Source organism: Aedes aegypti, chromosome 3 (genome assembly GCF_002204515.2).
Source record: "Aedes aegypti strain LVP_AGWG chromosome 3, AaegL5.0 Primary Assembly, whole genome shotgun sequence".
In the NCBI taxonomy this organism is placed as follows: domain Eukaryota; kingdom Metazoa; phylum Arthropoda; class Insecta; order Diptera; family Culicidae; genus Aedes; species Aedes aegypti.
In genome coordinates, this window is record NC_035109.1 from 141,076,449 (window position 1) to 141,096,107 (window position 19,659).

Sequence of the window (19,659 nt, forward strand, 5' to 3'; positions counted from 1 at the left end):
TCCCCGTGTCGAAACGTTAGGTTAAAATAGTGATAGATCTCTATGGATGTTCCAGAATCATATCAAGAATTACTTCCAGGAATGTTCACGGCAATTTGTCCCATAACATATAAAGGGTTAGTCGTAGATTTTTTTTCATAAACCATACATTGATTCATTCAGAAATGCCGTAGAGGATTATTCCATTTGTTTTTCTAACCGTTGAAGAAGTTCCTTGTAACAATTCTTACAGTTAGCATACCAGGATTTTTACTATTGATATCCTCAATCGATCTTGAAAAGAGCCAGAACTTTTGGGGGTCATGCACAAATCATGTCACTAGGCATTAGAATACAAAAAACAATCTTATTGTGCATCCATACTCCATAAGAACAAGTATCGAGTTTGTATGTATATTGAACAGGTGCTAAATAGTTTCTTCTGAACATTATTTTTTTTTGTTGAATCATGAGTAGAGTTACATATTTCTCAGGAGCACATAAATGTACTGACGAGCCTCCACCCATACCGTCTCCCAGCTCATCGGAATTCTAGTGTGCTGCGCTAGACGGAGGCTCACGAAAATTCTGAAAGCGCGCGCTAGGTGATGTGCTCTCGGGGAGACTCGTCGCATGCGCTGCTCGGCGCTATGGCTCGCTATCGGAATCCAAGTTGTAAAACAACTGCTTAGTAACGAAAAGCACAATTATTATCATTTTATTATGCAGGTGTCTAGATGGCCTACATGATATGGTCGAAGACTCGCGATCCAAGAGTTACAATTTCGATCTTCGTTGAAAACTTTTGTAATCACTTCAATTATTGCGCTGAATTTTAAACAGCACATGTGACGGAGCGCATGAGACCGCAGTGAGACACATCTCAAGAAAAATGAGGCGCACCAAAAAAGGTCTCACAATGTACAGCGCTCCCGTGTGCTTGCAAGCAATGAGGCTCCTGCACCAAAGGCAACAGCACGTGCACAGTAACTCTAATCATGAGTAGGACAATCCTTCGACTGTTCTATCCAGCTATTTTTGTGCGTAGTACATGTCCTACCTGTCCTACCTACTTCCTACGCCACTGTACTCGAAATCCAAAAATATTCCATATTTTATTTTTTAATCCATGCAAAACAAGATTCTTACAATAATCCCGCCTGCGTGTTATCTGTAGTAACGACTGGACTAGAAAAAATGATCACCAAAAATTCATTTAGCTATATATTAGCTATTTCCTCCCCCAAGCTGAAAGCCCCTACATTTCTTTTAACACTGCTAATGAGATCTTGGGCGAGGCTTTGCCCATATTTCTTACACAATTTCTCCCAGTTTTTCTTCATCGATTTTAATGTTTTTCCGCTTTTCTTCATTATCGCCCAAAACTTTTCAATCGGACGAAGTTCTGATGTATTTGGCGGGTTCAACTCCTTCGGGACCACATTAACGCCCTTTGCTTCGTACCAATCCATTACAGGCTTGGTGTAATGGCACGAAGCGAGATCCGGCCAGAACAGCGTGGGATCACGATACGAGCGGAGAAAGGGCAGCAAGCTCTTGTGCAAGCATTCCTCTCGATAAATCTGCTCATTTTTGGTGCCGGTTGTTACGGACGGCTTGCTGTACCATCCGCACTCGCACACAACAGATACTTCTACGCCTGCCACAACAGATACTTCTTCTCGAATTTGACCATCTTTCTCTGTCGGAACTTCTCCGAAACCTCTATGTGGGACGTACCGACAAAAAACTCAAGGCCAGGGATTTGTTTGGTGTCCGCCTTGATGTATGTCTCGTCGTCCATGACGAAACAGCCTGGCTTGACCAGCCACTCACGGTACAGCTTCCGCGCAAGCAATTTGGCCACCGTGTTTTGCTTGTCAGTCCGATTTGGCGCTTTCCTGACCTTCAAAACACGTAGCCCAGCCCGCTTTATGGTCTGCTGGACGAACCACTTGACCTTTTTGGCCACGTCTCGTATGGAAAGGTTAGGGTTATTCTTAAAGTACTGCCTCATCTTCCGCGCCTGCTCTGGATATTCCGTTTTCGGTTTTCAGGCGCTTTCGCAGTTCGATGGTCATCGTCTCCTGGATCATCTGCACAATGTGGGACACGGTGGAATGGTGGAATACCGTTTTAATTCATATTACGGACACTTAAGGCCTCAGTGAAGTATAACCCAGCTTGGACCATACAAAATAAATCATTCTGTATGATTTTTTAGCGTTATCGAGCGTCGGAAGCCCTTAACTTTCGGATGGTGGGTATAGAATACGCGTCCGCAACTTGAATAATTTTAAATAAATCAAAACGTGTGGCCTTTTCATGATTCTTATTCCGGACGCTCCCTCACTTTTGCCTCATATTCCGGACGCTTTGATTCGAATTACGGACAGCTCATGATAATCATTAATGGAACAGTCAAATCATCAATTGAAATCGTTCAACCATTTAAGAGACGTCTAAGGTAGTTGGGCATTATAAATTTGCAATGATATTTATGGAAAAAACCTAATAAAACGAGCCCCGAAAATGAGAACTTTTGGACGGCGAAAATTGAAACATTTCGTGTGAAATGTTTCCCATACAAACGAGAGTGTCCGGAATTTGAAGCTGTCCGTAATATGAATCAAAACGGTACAAGCCTTTTGCCAATCCATCTGTGCGACTGACCAGGATTATCGATCACCACGCCCTAGATTTGCTGGCGTAGCTCTTCTAGTTTCGAAAGCATCTTGAAAACTACTTGACAGATCGCCATAAACATGCACACATAAACATAACACTCTAAACTAGTATCACCCAAAATTTCATTGATTTTACCCACGCAATAAAAAGTTACACTCAAAACAAACTGTCGCATTTTTTCCGAGTCAATTTTTAAATTGCAAAAAAAAAATTTGGATACTTATTCTTCATACTTGCGAAAATGGAAGAATGCGCTTCAAAAATTCAACTTAGAATATTCTCACATAAATCTAAAGCTCTTTGTTGGAAACTTTCTAGTTTTACATGTTGTCACGATGAGAGGGGTTCCAATAAATTGGTTAGACGAAGTTAAGTATATACGGATCATGCTAGACAATTTTATTTAATTCACATTGACGGCATTCAAACCAAATGTAACACATATATAAAATGTCAGTATCAATTTTATAACATAAAATCGAATCTTTATTTTAAGAACAAACTTTTGATGTTCAAACAAATTCTAAGGCCGGTCTTGTTGTATGCTGAACCAATATAGAAAACTTCATTCTCATCTTCTTCCAACACTGCCCGATTTGTTTGATAACAAAACTTCATACCCAAACAGAGAGCCTTTTAAATTATTTCCGTCGTTCTCTCCGAGTCTCTTCTCTCTGTAGTCTCTGCATCGGTGTTCATTTTCGATGTTTTATGCTCCCACCCGTCCATAGGATGCACCCCCGCGCTAACCTGACTCTCGGCAAATCAAACGCAAGCAACATAACATCACCCTTACCACAGCTGCAAATGCTCGCCGGTCGCTTTCGAGGAGAGCGAGCACCGGCTGTCGTCGCGTCGTCGGACTTCGAGCGAGAGCATCTTCCGCGGGTTCATTCATTCCTTCGTCGAGGGTCGTAGCAAACGGATGCACTTTGTCGGTTTATCCTTGTGGTGCGTGGTTCATACAAAGAGCTTTAAGGACTCAGCCGCCGTGTGTGGGGGTGGGCGTGAGTGAGCTACCTATAGCTATAGGAAGGAGCGCGCGCGTAGACGCCGTCCAGTGTGGTGAGAAAGTTTTTAAAGATATTGCAGCGAGGATTTTTCTTTGGTGACGCAAGCAAGGACGAGTGCCGAGCAGCGGAGATAGTTTTCCTTGCACGAGTTGCATCGCGAAGCATCGTCGGAAGGACTCGGTACGGTGTTCGCTTGACGAGACGTGTGCGAAGCGTGAGAGTTGTTTCGTGCATTGAGGAGGATTCGAGCAAAGCCAAAAGCTAATTAGTGACGAGTGAGTGTGACGAAGACGCGCGGTGGGTGGGAAAATGCTTCTTGTTGAAATCGTGTAGTTAGGACGCGATATTGTGGCGGCGGCAGCAGCATTATCCTGGGGATTTGTTATTTATCGGTGCGAACCGGGAATGCTAAGTGAGTGTGAGGGGAGCTCTGGACAGGGAGAGATTGCCACCCATTAACCTTTGAATACCAGGGACGATCTTGTTCGGATAAAAGTGTTGGAACTTGGTGATTTTCTAATATATTTTGGTACAGTTTTCCTTAAATTTAAGGAGATTAGTTTTACTTACAAGTGCTTTGTGTCCTCCCCCTTTGTACTCTCTTCCCTTTGTACTCTTCTCTCCTATGCACTCTACCCCTTTGAAACAACCCCTTTTGCACCTTTCCCCTTTGCACCCACTCTCCGTGCAAGCAAATTTCAAAGACAAACATTTTTCTCTGCTATGGCCACTTTTTTTTCTAATCTTCATTAGATAATGATTTCTCCATTTTCCAACGATGTCCGGTATTGGGTGCTGTCCAGTACTGGGGGATTCTCCTCTATATTTCTAATCTATTCTCACTTAATTTATGATCTCGCTCTAAAAACCATTGGTAACCAAAGGTGTAGCTTGCAGTTTCTGAGTAAACGAATAAATTTTCACGTTATTTAACAATGCTACGATAAAGAGAAGAACTTCCTCTATCTCCATGTGGTAAAAGTTTTTTATGGTTTTATTGCTTAACAACAACGAGATCGCACTCGGTTACCAATGGCTTTTTGAACGAGATTAAAAGCAGTTTTCCTTAAAAACCATGAAAATTTACATAAAAATATGTTCACTGTATTCTATTCTCCGGAGATGAACCAGCCATAGGGCTGAAAATCTCCTTAATAAAGATAATAATAATAATAATTCTATTCTCCAACCAAAACACAGTCAACACATTTTCGTCGAATTTCAATTTCGAACAGAGAAACTGCTGTTGATGTTTCGATGATGGCGATGATTACGATGACGGGTCCTGGAACGTTGAGCGAGTATTCAATCTCTCCCATAAATTGAATTATTACTACTCATAATAATCCATTCAATTTTTGACCTTTGACACATCGTAAGACAAAAAGTTTGTATCGTAAAATGGAGTAACTTTGATAATTGTGTTTTGAAAAAAAAAAAAAAAAAATCTGATTATTTTTTAGTCTACCCCATTACTCCGAAGGTCATGAACCCGACTGCCATCAAGGGGAGGTCAATTTGTTACGTAAGACAATTTTGGCGGTTTAAAGATACCCCCTCCCTCCATAGTAAATGTTTTTGTTTGAAAATTAAATGAGTAAGGTGCGTAAGAAATCTCAATCCCAATTCCCCCCATAACCCCTTACCTCATTAATGGACGACCCTTAACCCTCATTACCAGTGAATCAAATTGTCATCGAAGCATACGCAAAACAAACTACAAAGAGAGATGAACTGCTACGGCAAATGAATTGTAATATGTTGTTAACAAAATGTTAATAAAATCTTAGATTTGTGCTACCAAATTAGGATGATAGTGTTGTCTTATAACACAGAACACCTAGATATAAGAAATAATGAATGTAATGTTTGGAATGATACTAATAAAGAAATAAAAAAAAAAAACTACAAAGAGAGCGCGCTCACAATCGTTTGTCCCGACTTTTGTGGATTGGTCCAAAGAAAAAAAAATTCAAGAGAAACATCGGGGGCAATTTTGTTGCAACCTTTTAAACTAGTGATTAATCATTTATTTTAAAAATTAGATCATTTGTTATATGGATATCATTTGAGCCTAGAGAATCGCTACGCACGCGGTGAGCGATCATTGTTAAATTCTGTTCTGTGTTTTCCACAGAGAGCAAATATGCAAAAGTTGTGGAAATACAAGCCAATAGGCCAGGGCTCTGGCAGGGAAAGTGGTTCACCTAGAGTGAATTCATAGCAGAGAAAAAGTTGATTTTGTATGAAAATTGAAAGGAAAATGAATGACAAGTTCAAAGAAAAAGAACACCAAGCTGAGAAGCAGGCTCTGTCCCAGTGGGGACGTAACGCCAGAAAGAAGAAGAAGGCTATCATCTTGTTTCTGATAGAAAAACGAGGAATTTGTATAGTTCTATCGCACACCATCAAAAATAGGGATGTTGTCTAAAGCAGCGACATGAATTCAAAATAAAATATCTAAATTTTCATATATTTTTACCGCTAGCAAAAAAACGATGCAAATGTTCATTTTACCTGCACTATGTAGGTAAAATGAACATCATGCAAAAAACGTGAGCAAAACTAATATTTCTGAAAATTTTCATAGCATAACCGAACATATATCCAATAATGATTGTAACCCATTCAAACAGAATTCTAAAGATATCAGATTTGACTTCATATCAGAGTTGCTTGCTGTCACTATCAATGCTTCAAATTTGCTGATTTGTACAGGCCGACTGCGATACAATTCGGATCAATATCACTGATGGGTTAAGTTCAGTCTTAAATTAAGCAGTTAAAATGGCAAGTTATCAGTACGATATTTTTGACAGTGTTGCAGATAGAATGAAACTATTTGTTGGTCACTGAAAAACAGTAATAGCATGGATAATTACCACGTGGTCACTCATTCCGCAGTGATTATCATCTAGAGTGCGATGTCGCATCACTGCTGTTGGTTGTCAAATCAAAGTGATATTGATAGCTCGCAAGTGATAGTGATAGTTTTAGACCATCATCCATCAGCTGATATGATTGATGTTAAGCAACTCTGCTTCATATCATAGCAATATTCATCTCACTGAAAAACCTCAAGACATCCAAGCTAAAAGTTACGTCAGTTCTAATTTTCAAACGTGGTTTTCTAAAATCTGTGTTTTCGTTAAAATTTTCACTCAATCGACCTTCGTATCAACCCGAACACTCCGACTTATCCTCTAAATCGTCCAAGTGAGATATAAATTCATCGAAATTTGTTTTTTCTCGGTAAAAGGCACGGTGTTCATTTTATCACCCCTGTTCATTTTACCGCCCCTTCCCCTAAAAGTTGAAATTGAAACTGCGAAAAGAAACCACGTGCTCCGGTGGGGACAAGTGTTTCGTCGTGTACCGTAAAACGGGGTAGCTTTGATAATGCGGGTAACTTTGATAGTGCGTAACCCACCGCATCATCATTTCTGTTAATCAGTTAAGCAAAACGAATTCAAAACTAAAGAATATTAGTATGATACTTCATGTAAGAGCGGTTTTCATATAAATCAAGAACATTTTAGGCTTTTTATACGAATTTAAAAAATTTACTCAATTTTAGCATTTTCGAAACGCTTACAAACAATCTGTTCTACGATCACTATTTGATGTAGTTTTGAATATTTGGCCACTTATCTTTGATAGCCTAGTTATCATAGAACTTGAATACGGTCTCAAATTTCTTAGCAAAAAGCATTTTCACAAACTGGGACCATTTTTGTAATCTAAGTGAGAAATTTCCATATAGCGTTAAACGCCTAGAGGTATGCAATGCCCTACAAATGTTCGTTATTCATTCAATTTTGTTCGAATCATACTCCATTATCAAAGTTACCCCAAAACAGAAAACCAACTTTCGATTATATGAAAAATTATATATCCAATCAAAATACATCTTTTGCCGATTTATCGACTGTAATCGATAGCTAGGATGCCAGTACTTGTTTTAAAAATATAAATTGTAAATCTTTGAAACAGCAATCAAAAATATTCAAGTTTTCTTCGAAAAAACTATCAAAGTTACCCCGTTTTACGGTACACGTAAACTTTAAAACGTCAAAACCGTATAACAGCAAGATTCCTTAAACTGTTAAACTGAATTGCCTACAACTTGATCATAAATTAACTGTGCAATTAAAAAAGTGATTTATTTTAAAACCGTTTCAGAAGACAGGTTGTGATTGTTCTTAATTAATTTACTCAAAAGCGTATGAAAGTTACTTACGTCGATTTGAAAAAGTAATCGAGATTTGAGTATTGCGGCGCTCATTTTAAATCCTCACTCAGCGGCGACGGTAACGCGTAGATAATATGCGCGCAATTCAAGCGCAAGGTAAAAATTCAAGTTGACATAGATTTTGTTGTTCTTTAAGGATGCGTATGTTCTAAATTTGGTAAATCTGACACATTTGGTGATTTTAATTATGACTGCGACGGTATAACGACATTTTCAGATAGTCGCATTCCCTGGATGTATCTTGCAGAGCACAATACAAAACCTCATATATTCTCGGTTCCAACGTGTTGTGATATTTCAAAACCTATAATTAAACTTTTTACTTATGCATTGGTTTTGTTTAACTGATGGTGAAGTATGCTGTTCCGCTCAAGAAAAGTAAACATTTCTTCAAAAGAAATGGTCAAGAAATTGTCTTCAGAGAGCTCCATTTGAAATGACATTTCTTTTACTTACATTTACTATGCTTTGCCGCAGCGTTTTCAGTAATCATTGAGCTAGCATGCATGATCAATTTGTGAACCTTAACTTCATGAAAACCTAAACTTCAACTAATCAACCTCAACGAACCTTCATGAAAACCTTGACTTCATAGCAATTTGGATGGTATATATGATTCAATGACTATTATCTACTTCTTTTGGAGATTTTAAGGACATCAACAAATGTAAAACATATGAGTTATGGATGTAGTTTTTTCGGTAGATATCCTCAAACTATTTTGTAGGCCTTTTGAATACCTTATAAGGTTTAAATAATATAGTGAACTTTGTATTCATTATTTTAAGGTACCTACCATAACAATAGGGGAAGTTGATCAATTTTAAGGGATCCTTTATATCTGGTAGTATCATCCAAATATCTGGACAAATATTAAAAAAGGGCCCAAGAGGTCTTGAGCCTTTTTTCAGAGACGTTTCTGATGAGCCTTCTTCAGCCCACCCAGGTAAACTAACACCACTATCAGAAATATTGGTGTTAGCTCTTCCTGATAGTGATATTGGTGAGCGTGATCAAGTTGAATGGATCATTGAAGGTAGTTTTTGCAAGTGCTAACCGCATCAAAACAAAGGCGCCACTGTATATGGGATTTAACATTGTAACAGCATTTCTGTTCTGCCAAACACACAAGACTACGTTGGCGCTATCTATGCTTCCCATAGCGGCCGTTTTGGTTATTTTAATGATCCATTGGGCTCAACAGCGTCTTGCAAAGCCAATGTTTACCAATGTCGATGTGCTCTTTTGAAATGTTAGAACAGATATTTTAAAAACCTGCACTGCTTGGATGATTATCGTATTATGTAAACGGAATTATGACAAAAAGTTATCGTAATAATAATAAAAAAAAAAACAAATATTAAAAATCAAATAGTAAATTTGATTCCAGGGTGATCATTCAATGCGATAGGTTTCCAAAAATAAAAAAGATGTGCTTCTCACTGAATTTGGGGTCCTTGAATCTGAATTGGGTATAAAAAATCTTACAACTTATTTAAAAATCGGTCAATTTTAGAATCAAATCCGGAAAAAATCGCGATTAGGGCGATACTGACAAAATGTACACAATCGAAGAAAATCTTTGTAGAAATGTGTAGCTAATTTGTAGAAATTTGTCATTTTATGCAAAACAACACACTTTATTGATTACGCCTGTGTTTTTGTTTATCAAAATTATGGGTGCATTTGAATTTGAAACCAAAACACGGCGATAGTAAACGGCGACACTGTTAACAAAAATTAAATAAGGCGTTGGCCTTATTGAAATCAAAATTTAAACACGGTGGAAAAGTAATAGGCGATACTGAAAATGATATCGATTACAGGCGCATAACATTGGGCGTTCCTTACATTCTCGAGTACGTTTTAGGTGAAAACTTATAAGATTTTTTGAGTACAAAACAGCAAGGAAATTGTAGGAGATATGTGTAGTTTTCAGAGCTTTAACTTAGTTTATGAAATGTTTGAGTTTCAGTTTATTTTCTTCCATTGGGATTAAAAATTGCACATGAGAATTTAATTGGTTATGTACTCATTGTAATTGATTTGTCAGATAGGCCCTTATAGCGAATCCCTCCCTATCTCGAGATGTAATGAATTACAGAATAAACCACATTAAACGCCTAAATGTATGCAATTTGCTTAGAAATTAAATCTGTTAACGATAAGAGCATTTCTTTGCCGGGAAACGAATGATTGTTCTCTATGCACATTCGGAACTGGGTTCACAAAACAGTCCTGGAATGTATGAAATAAAACAGTTTGCTGTTTTTTATGGCCTTGGAAATAGTCGATTATTTGCAGAAGAACCCTTCATGATAAACAAGCATTTCATTAAAATAAATCTGTGTTACTCTAGTATGATTGTCTTGAATGTCAAATTTTGGAAAATCAAGGATAGCATCAGATAATGTGACATCAGCAAAATTTTGATAATTGAAATTGGATTATATTTCTCTTGACAATCTATACATTTGGGTTTGGGATTGACCAACTTCTCCCCACTGTTCAACTTCACCCCGAATTACATTACTATCAGGACTGGTAGCTGTCAGACATCAAAATAATTGTGACTCTAGTGACTAAAATGATCGAAACAGTGACCAAAAAGTGACTCCAATACTACAAAAATAGTAAAAAATGGAAAGAAACGAACATACTTTTCTTGTAATTATAGATATCAACCAGTCTTCATCTTGCGTAATACTTAATATATAGCGAATTTTAGCAATTTGGAATATTTCATAACATTGCTTCAGATATAAGACTGGATGCTATGGATGGTTTGTAATAAGAAATCGGGTAATTATTATAGATGGTAAGAAGCATCTGAGCCAGATTCCGAAGTTTTCCGTGCCATGGAACTATTTTTAAAGCACGTTTGAATTTAGTATAGAAATCATGTTTGAATCACCCTTCGGCAAATTTTACTTCGGAACGAGCTGTCATTATGTTAATTGAAATGTCTTTGAGTTGACGGAATGAAACCTTTTTTAATCATTTACGATATCAAAATTAAGATATTAAAGCATAATAAAATCATGTTACACCTAGGAAAATGTGCACTTTCGATCAAACTACAAACAAAACTGAGAATTTTTCAACACTTAACAACCCAATTAGATAAACATTATGCATTAGATATTATATGCATTCTATGCATATAAAAAAGGCATATTATAAAAATCTACATTTTAACTAAATGTTGAAAAAATATCTCTATTGATTAACAACCAATATTATGGAACATTGTTTGTTCGAGCTTTTGTTATAGAATCGTGCTTTTAGTATAGAAAAGCGTGAATCCTGGACGAGTTTCTGACTGAGTTACTGAGTATTGATACTACCTTCCCAACGAGTCAAATCTTTTCCCAACGAGTGAAATCCTTTAAAAAAGTAGATTGAAGATTTTTGTGGATAGTTTACTTGATTGATGTAGAAAGCCCACTAGCAAATAATTTAGAAAATTTGGCAGATATTCGCAAAAAACCATGTCAAAATACCACGGCGAGAAAGTAAAAAAAATACTATACCTACATGCTCTAGCTTCCTGCTAAGCGAAAGTGAAAAAAAAAAACAGAAAATTCAACCCTAAGTCGTATTCTATGTTTTGTCAGACTTTTCTCCAGAATGTTCAATATCCCATATGATAAATTTTCCTTTTCTGGAAGAATAGCTAACTTTGAATCCCTAATTTATTAACCTCTATATGATTTCCAAATAGCGCTGTTTTTCTCTAAAATAACATTACTCTTTTAAACATTTTTTCTTGCTGAAGAAGCTGATTCAGCCTATACTTTAGGATATTTGCAGATTTGTGTACTGCATGCATAGAGGGAATATAAATTACGGTAGAATGTGTAGATCTGAATGGTCAAAACTTCAAAGTAGTAGTTTATAGATTATTCAAACAGTATCCCAACAGTGTTCTAGTTATTTTTCATGTTCTGTAAATTGCATAGTATCTGTTTCACAAACTTATCCCGCAATAAGTTTGCTGTTGATTGTTAATGATTTGAGGTACCTACAATCTACTTAACAAGTACAAACAAAGCGAAACTTGAATGGATTATTATGAGTTTATATACAGTCAGTGATAAAAGTTAGCTATTAAATGCTGTGTTTACATACAAAATTGCCAAGCTTGAAGCTCAGTATTTCAGCTCCTGATAGACCGAATTGGCTGAAATTTAGATAACGAATTACAAAAAACCAGAAGCCTGAACTGAAATCATTACATTTCAGTAATTTTTCTAAGAGTTTCAGAGGGTTACTCAAAGACAAAAGAAAGTAAGCAAGAGATTTTTAAATTCAATTAAAAAAATGGTTAGTTGTGGCTGATTAGTTTGTTCGGCAAAGTGTTTAATTTTTGGAAGTTACACAAACTTGCAGAACACACCAACCACTTATAACTTACCGTTTTTTATTTAAATCGAAAAATTTCTCTCGATTACTTACTTTTGTCTTTGAACAACCCTCGGAAACTCTGTGGAAAATTACTGAAATTGAATGTGCCAAGTATACAAAGCTTCAGGTTATTTGTAATTCAACATCCAAATTTTAGCCAATTCGGACAAGCAGAAGCTAGAATACAGATCGCCAAACTCCAAAAACAGCATTTGGTTAACAACTTTTGTCACTGACTGTACATTGTTCAATAAACAGAAGAAGCCATTTATGATAAGTTAATTCATAAGAAAAAGTCATAGGTTTGAAATGTTTCGAAAAATAATGAAAAAATTAATGTATTTTTGACTGTTTGAAGAAGGGGGAGGGTGCAGAATAGAAAGATACCATGTACTTAGCACTTTACCAAAGCAAATAAGAAAGCTCCCAAGTTACAACATTTTTAACAATGTGAGATCGTCCTGGGCATTCACGGTCTAACCATCCCCACAGGAAGGCAAGCTGCAGTGCGTATGTGTACGAGAGAAAAAGGCAGATAATGGAACCGGGTGGTGGGGTCATTTTCAAGTGGGTGGTCGGTGTTTGAAGCTGCGTAGTGTTTATTTTGAAGTTCATGTACGAAAAATAGACGACGATAAAAGTTTGGTCATTTTTTCTCGATCCATGGAATGGTGATTTTGCATCAAAAAGCAAGCTATTAACGGAGAAGAATCCCTAATGCTGAAAATTGAATCCTACCCCTAAGGGAATTACTCGGTTCAGTGAAAAAAAGGATTCGAGAAGAATATCCGCCAGAAGTTATTCTGAATAAATGAAAAAGTTTTGATATGTACTCCAGCAAAACCCAGTGACCGGAAAATAGAAGCTACAGTGCTTAATTCTTTGAACGTGGGCGTTCAGTCGAAACTTGTGTTGTGGATGTGCAGAATCTGCTACAGGAGTGACCTTCAACTTATCGATTTTTTGCTGCTGCAGCGTGTTTTCATCGGAAATAAAGAGGAAATTGAAAAAAGTGCATCACGTGGGAGCGTTGGAATGTGTTGTGGAATTCATGAATTTCAAATGAAATACCAATAAAGGATTGTGTTTTTTACTCAGTAGTGTAACAGTGCCATCTATAGCGAAGCATACTACGTATTTCACAATTGAAGCCGGCAAAAATCGAGAGAGGCGAAGCTAAAAAACCCCTCCTCCAAATCGATCGTACCAAACCATATGTGAAAAAGCGGAAAATTATTTCCACATCAAGTGATTGGCGTGAAGTGGATGTGAAAGGGGAACCAAATATTGTGAAGCGAAGAGAAGCCAAGAAGATTGAAGTGGAAAAATACAAATTTGTTTATTCATATCGACGAGTACACACACCTGCATTCGCTCACAGCCCGATAGATAGAATTGCACCGCTCTGTTTGGATTAATATACCGACGTGGACAGGAGAAGGGGCTCTGTTGCATCTGTACTTTCGGTGCATCCGTGGAAAACTGTAGTGGAAAGGTGGTTATTTTTGTGAATTTGCATCGACACTGGTTTGTTTGGTGAGTGTTTACGCTTCAGTATCTGTTTGGGGGATGGGAGCTCTTTCCAGTAGATATATCGATTTGGTTTTTTATTTGACGATTCTTTCATTATTGAAATTCAACTGGGGGGACAACAATTGGATATATTACCACTCAATAGCTATATATCGACTAAATTATTCTACTTCAAGAGAAGAACTACTAGGCTAAAGAATAATTTGTAATATCAAACATATCTTTCAACCGGGAAATAATGGAATTTTGACTAATGTTGAGATGAATTTTCTGTGTATCGTTTGCTGAAGCTCGTATAAGTGATAATTTTCGTCCGCTTCAGTATAATTTTATCTTTAAACATATTTTTTCTTGATTTTTTAAAAGATTCTCTTTGAACACCTTTCCTGAAAAAAGTTTTTTGAGAAATCTCTGAATAAGTTCCTGGAGGGATTCCTGGAATAATCCATGGAGGAACGTCTTTGAAAAAATCTAGAGTAATCTCTAGGGGAATTCTCGGTGAAATTTCTGGAAAAAAAAAACCTGGAGAAATTCTTGCATGAAATAATGGTAGGATTCCCGAGGAAATCCCTGGAGGAGTTCCTGAAGAACTCTCTGGAACAAAAACAAGCTTTTTGGCTACGCAGTCTTTAGTTTTTCAACATCTTATTCTATAATAAAGACTGCGTAGACGAAAAGCATATTTCATTAAATTATGCAGTCTATTTCCTACCAGCTTATCTCTGGAACAATTTCAAGAGAAACCATTAGAGATTTTCTGGATCTTTGGAGGAATTCCTGAAAAAATGGGGAATTCTCTGAGGGAATCCCTGTAGAGATTCCTATAGTTATCCCTGAAGGAGTCTCTGGAGAAATTCCTGTAAAAAATAGACACCGACAAGTTAATACTTCCAGTGGACGATTATGTTTTTTTAAGGAAGCACCACACTAGACAACGGACTAGCATGTAACAGCCAGTGGCACAGTCGGAATACATTCCTGGCGAAAAGTTTTCGAACCCACACCCCTTGACTCGATGCGGCTAAATGCTTGTTAACATTAACAACACGGCCAAGAAGCCCACAGCCCTATAGGCAGGATTATCTAAGTTAATTACTGAAGGACTCCTGGAGGCATCTTTGGAACAATTCCTGGAGAATCCTTTGAGGCATCCCAGGAAGCATCACTGTAGAGATTTTTCTGGTGGAATCCCTAGATAAATCCCGTTAAAACCCCATGTAGATTTTTCTGAAGAAAACCCTGGTATTATCCTTCGAGGAATCCATTGAGACTTTTTTTGTAAAAATCCTAAGTGAAATCTTCGGAGGAATTCATTTAGAGAATGTTCAAAACGAATTGGTGTAGAGATATTACTGGAGGAATTTTTGTATACATTTTCCTAATGTTATTCCTGGAGAAACTGTTAGAATAATTTATGATGAAATAGGTGCAGGAATTCATGAGAGAATCTCTGGAAGTTTTCCAAGAGGAACTATTAGAGGAAGCCCTGGATGCTTTTTTGGAGGCCAAGAACAAATCTCTCGAGAATTCTCAGGGGAATCCCTGTATTATCTTGAGAGATCCTTAGAGTAAGTCATGCAGAGATATTCCTGGTAGTAACTCTAGTAGAACTCCTGGATAAAATTCTTGAGGAAACCATTGAGGAATTCATGATTTTTAGAACACCTGAAGGAATTCTTGATGAAATCTCTGGAGGAATTCCTGGTAAAATCTCTGATGCAAGTCATGAAAGAATCCCTGAAAAATTCTTCCAAATAATTCCTGAAAGAATCTCAAGATGACTACTTCGGGATATCTTTGTATGTATCCGTGTAGGAATCCTCGGAGTAATCATTAGGGAAATATCTTTAAGAAGGCTTGAAGAGATTATCTTAGTGTGACTCCTGGAACAATTCCTGGAGAATGCCTTGAAGATATCTTTGTGCAGATTTTCATTGAGTAATCCTTGCAGAAGTCTCTGAAAGATTTTCTTGAGAAACCTCTTAAGGAATAGAAGGTTAAATGGCTTGAAAAATCACTGGACAAATCTCCGTAAAAATTTCGGAGTATTCCTTAAACATCCTTAAGGGACCCCTGGAGAAATTCCTGATAGAATCCCAGTGAAGATTTTACTGGAGGAATCTATAAAGGAATCACTGAAGACATCAGCAGGAACTCCTTGCGAAATCTCTAAAAAAAGGAATCTCTGTAGAAAATCCCTGCAAAAATTCCTGGAATATTCCTCGGAGGAATTGCTGAAGGTAATCCTGGAGCGCTACCGGAAACGGTCTAAAATGTCTCATGGTAAAATTCCTGGCGGAGTCCCTATAGAAATTACGGGATAGATCATCTTGGTTGGAGGATTTCTAGTAAAATACCTGGAGTAATCTCTGAATGAACTCCTGGCTACATCTCTAGAAAAGTCTCTGGAGATATTTCGAGAGGAATTTTTGAAAGAATCTCTGGAGGTTTTCCTGAAGGGTCACCTGGAGCCCCATTTGAACTGGTCATTTGATTGCTGCCAAAAGTTATAATTCGTCAGCGATAAAATGTCGTTTTACTCATAGATAAAAAAAATACATGAATTACGACTTGTCGAATGATTCCGATTCCTTATAGGATTTTTTTTTTCGAATCCCACCAGTCGAGGATTTTTTTGGATTGGAAATGTTCCCTACTTACCAGAGCATAGAGTATCTTTGTACCTGCCGCACGATATACACATGCAAAAATGGCCAATCAGCAAAGGAAACTCTCAGTAAATAACTGTAGAAGTTCTCAGAAAGACAATAAGCTGAGAAGCGGGCTTTATCCCGGTTGGGACGTAATGTCAGAAACAAGAAGCAGAATTTTATGTTGGGTTTTTATCATAAGTCTATTAAGATTAGATGAGAAATCATGAATTTTGAGCTGTCGCATGATGGAACCATATAATGGTCTGAAAATGTCCACACCACATCCTACTAGAACCGTTTCCGGAATAATTGTTGGTCTTCTTGATGCTCTTACGAATCGGAATGAAAAATCATGAAATTTGAACCGTCGTATAAACTACTGAATATGACATGTACCATTTTCTTCCAAAACAGGTTCTTTGTACCGTTGTGCCCAGAATGGCCATTCCCACAGGGTATAGGATCCATTTTTCAAATAATGCTGAAAGAACGAATATCGGTTAAAAAAAATCATGGTTGATTTTGACCCTTAATGCATAATGAGTAAGTTTTTCTTAATGCATTAGGATGGTTAATTATTCCTGAAGGGATTTTTTTCAGGAACTCTTTCAGATCCCTTCCAACTGCTTTCTAGAAATAAATTGGAGACTTTGACAAAAAAAAGCCTCACGGGATTTCATTTTCGACTAGTCGACCCGCTTCTAGATTTTTTTCAAGGATACTCCAGGAATTATCTTCAGGTGTTTCTCCAAACATAATTCCTCCTGAGATTATTCCAGTAATTTCTTCAGGAATTTCTCCAGGAATTACTCCGGCAGACCCACTTTATGGTTCCTCCTAAAGTTGTTCTAGTATTTTTTTAGGAATTCCTCCAGAGATTTTCCCGGGTATTCCTCCTAAAACCTCGGCAAGAATTTCTCCAGGGATTTTTCCAGAGATTTAACCAAAGATTCCTCTAGGATTTTCCCCAGAAGTTCTTCTAGGGATTACTCCGTAAATCATACAGGGATTTTTTCATTCTTTTTCTGTGCAACATGCACAAATGTTCGTGCATCACACGCACTGTGTAATCAAAGCTTAAGCGCTCTTAAATAAACACAACGAACGCAGATCAATTTTTTAAAAAGTATGGTGTAGAATCACAAGAAAAAATTCTCCTAAGTTTGTAAAATCGGAGTAGCAACCTATTTTTAGATCAAATTTTATTTTCAAGCACAAGGGGAACTGTCTTGGCCAAATGTTGACAGTTAGTTTTGCTGGAAGTCTAAACCATCTGAGAAGCGCTGTCAGGGAGTGTTCATTGATCAATTCCAAACACCTTAATGTTTTTATGCGTATTTTACATCAAGGTGACCATAGAGCGCTGCATATGACGAGCTTAACCTCACTTATTTGACAGCTGCTGGTCCTGTTGTTTACGTTTCGGACTTAGTCGTTTTTTCCATCATTTTTTCATCTTCGCATTTCTATCACCAGCATGCTGATGGTGACGATTTTCCACGGTAGGAAGATAGAATAATACGATCCGTGGGTATCTGCAGTGGATTTGACCTCTCCTCGCAGCAAACTTTCACGAAATTAAGAATGATTCGAAAAAAGTACTGTAAAAAATCCAAACTGTAAACAACAGGACCAGTACCTGTCAAAATTGATGTGTGACGTCACAGTGCAGTGGAGTATTAACCCAGTAAAGCCCAGTGATCATAGAACATGGTATTTTGGACATTTTAGAAATGTCCAAAAGGTGTTTTGGACATTTTAGAAATGTGAATATTTATTTATTTATTGCAGTTACAATACCGAAGTTTTCATGTAAAACGTAAGATAATGATCAATTGTCATCATTTAAACTTAACTGGAATTAGGTATGTTTTGGTTTTTCGTCGCACGGTATGTTTTGAACATTCTATAGATCTGAAAGCAGATCAAATGATAAATCTCTCATTTTCAATCACATATTGAAATAACTTTTTTTTTATTTTAGAATTGTTATAGGAAAAATGCTTCACGCGGCCCACTTCTCTTCCTCTGCGACAATGAAATCAATGTTTTTGACTGGTCATACACAAAAAAATTGCTGCCACCGTCTGCCGCTTCATGAGTTATGGGGATTTTGTAAAACACTGTTTTGGACTGTTTTCACCAGAAGTATCATTAAAACTGAAAATTTTGCTGATAAATAATTTAAATTCACTTTGTTATTGTTAAGATTTGAAAACTCGATGACAAGAAATGTTTGAACATTTTTTTTGTACGAAAAAATGTCGTTTTGTTGGCTGTTTTTTGGTACTTTATAAAAACCATACATGTCAGAGATAGATTGCAAGTGTCTTGGGAAAAAATGTTAAAAATGCCTCAACAAACAACTTTGCGAAAGAAAGTATTTTGCTGAGACGCTCTTATCAAAAGATAAAACTGATCTGGATCAATTTAAACCTATCGAGATTAAATACGTAGGAATCAAAATATAGTACAAATCACTTCAAAATACTTTGTCGAAGACACAAATCCTAAAGGTTGCATATTTTGAGTACTAGAGGTTTTGGCCGTTTTAAACAGCGATCTGCCCCAGTGTGCGCTGTAAGCATGAAATATTTCAATTTTTTACCTGTTTGGTCTGTAGCTCTTGCCGGCAACACAACGCTCGTCTTTTGTTACAACAGGCGTGGTTTTAAAATCAGAGATATCTGAACGATTGTAGAATGGACCTTGAGAGCCAGTGTGGATTCTGAAACTTCCGAATGGATCCTGGGATTCTAGCGCAGATCTTTGTACTCCAGTGCGAATCTTTAGATTCCAGTGTGAATCTTGGGATTCCAGTTTGGATGCTGGTATTTCAGTGTGGATTCTGATATATTAGTATGGAATCTAGGATTGTGGTATCCTAGAATTTCAATATGGATCCAAGAAAGCCTATGTGGATTCTTGGATTCCATTGTGGATTTGTAGGATTTCGATGTGGATCCTGGGATTGTAATGTGAACCGCAGGATTTCAGTGGAATATAGGATCTTGGACCCTAGCTATCCAGCATTGACGTAGCTAGGATTTTTTTTTGGAGGGGGCCTTGGGGGGCCTAGTAAACTTATTTTTTACTTATAATATCGATCGCAATAGTCATGTTTTTCAAAAAT

General features: G+C 37.2%; 1 long non-coding RNA gene across 1 annotated transcript in view; it reads left to right on the top strand.

Annotated features, from left to right (window-relative positions):
• Positions 1 to 3,579: 3,579 nt before the first annotated feature.
• The window catches only part of LOC110678491, a 175,783-nt gene continuing 159,703 nt past the window's right edge, over positions 3,580 to 19,659 (top strand). The window contains exons 1-2 of the long non-coding RNA XR_002501659.1: positions 3,580 to 4,092; positions 12,832 to 13,875. This is a non-coding gene — a long non-coding RNA (uncharacterized LOC110678491). The remainder of the gene's footprint in view (positions 4,093 to 12,831; positions 13,876 to 19,659) is intronic.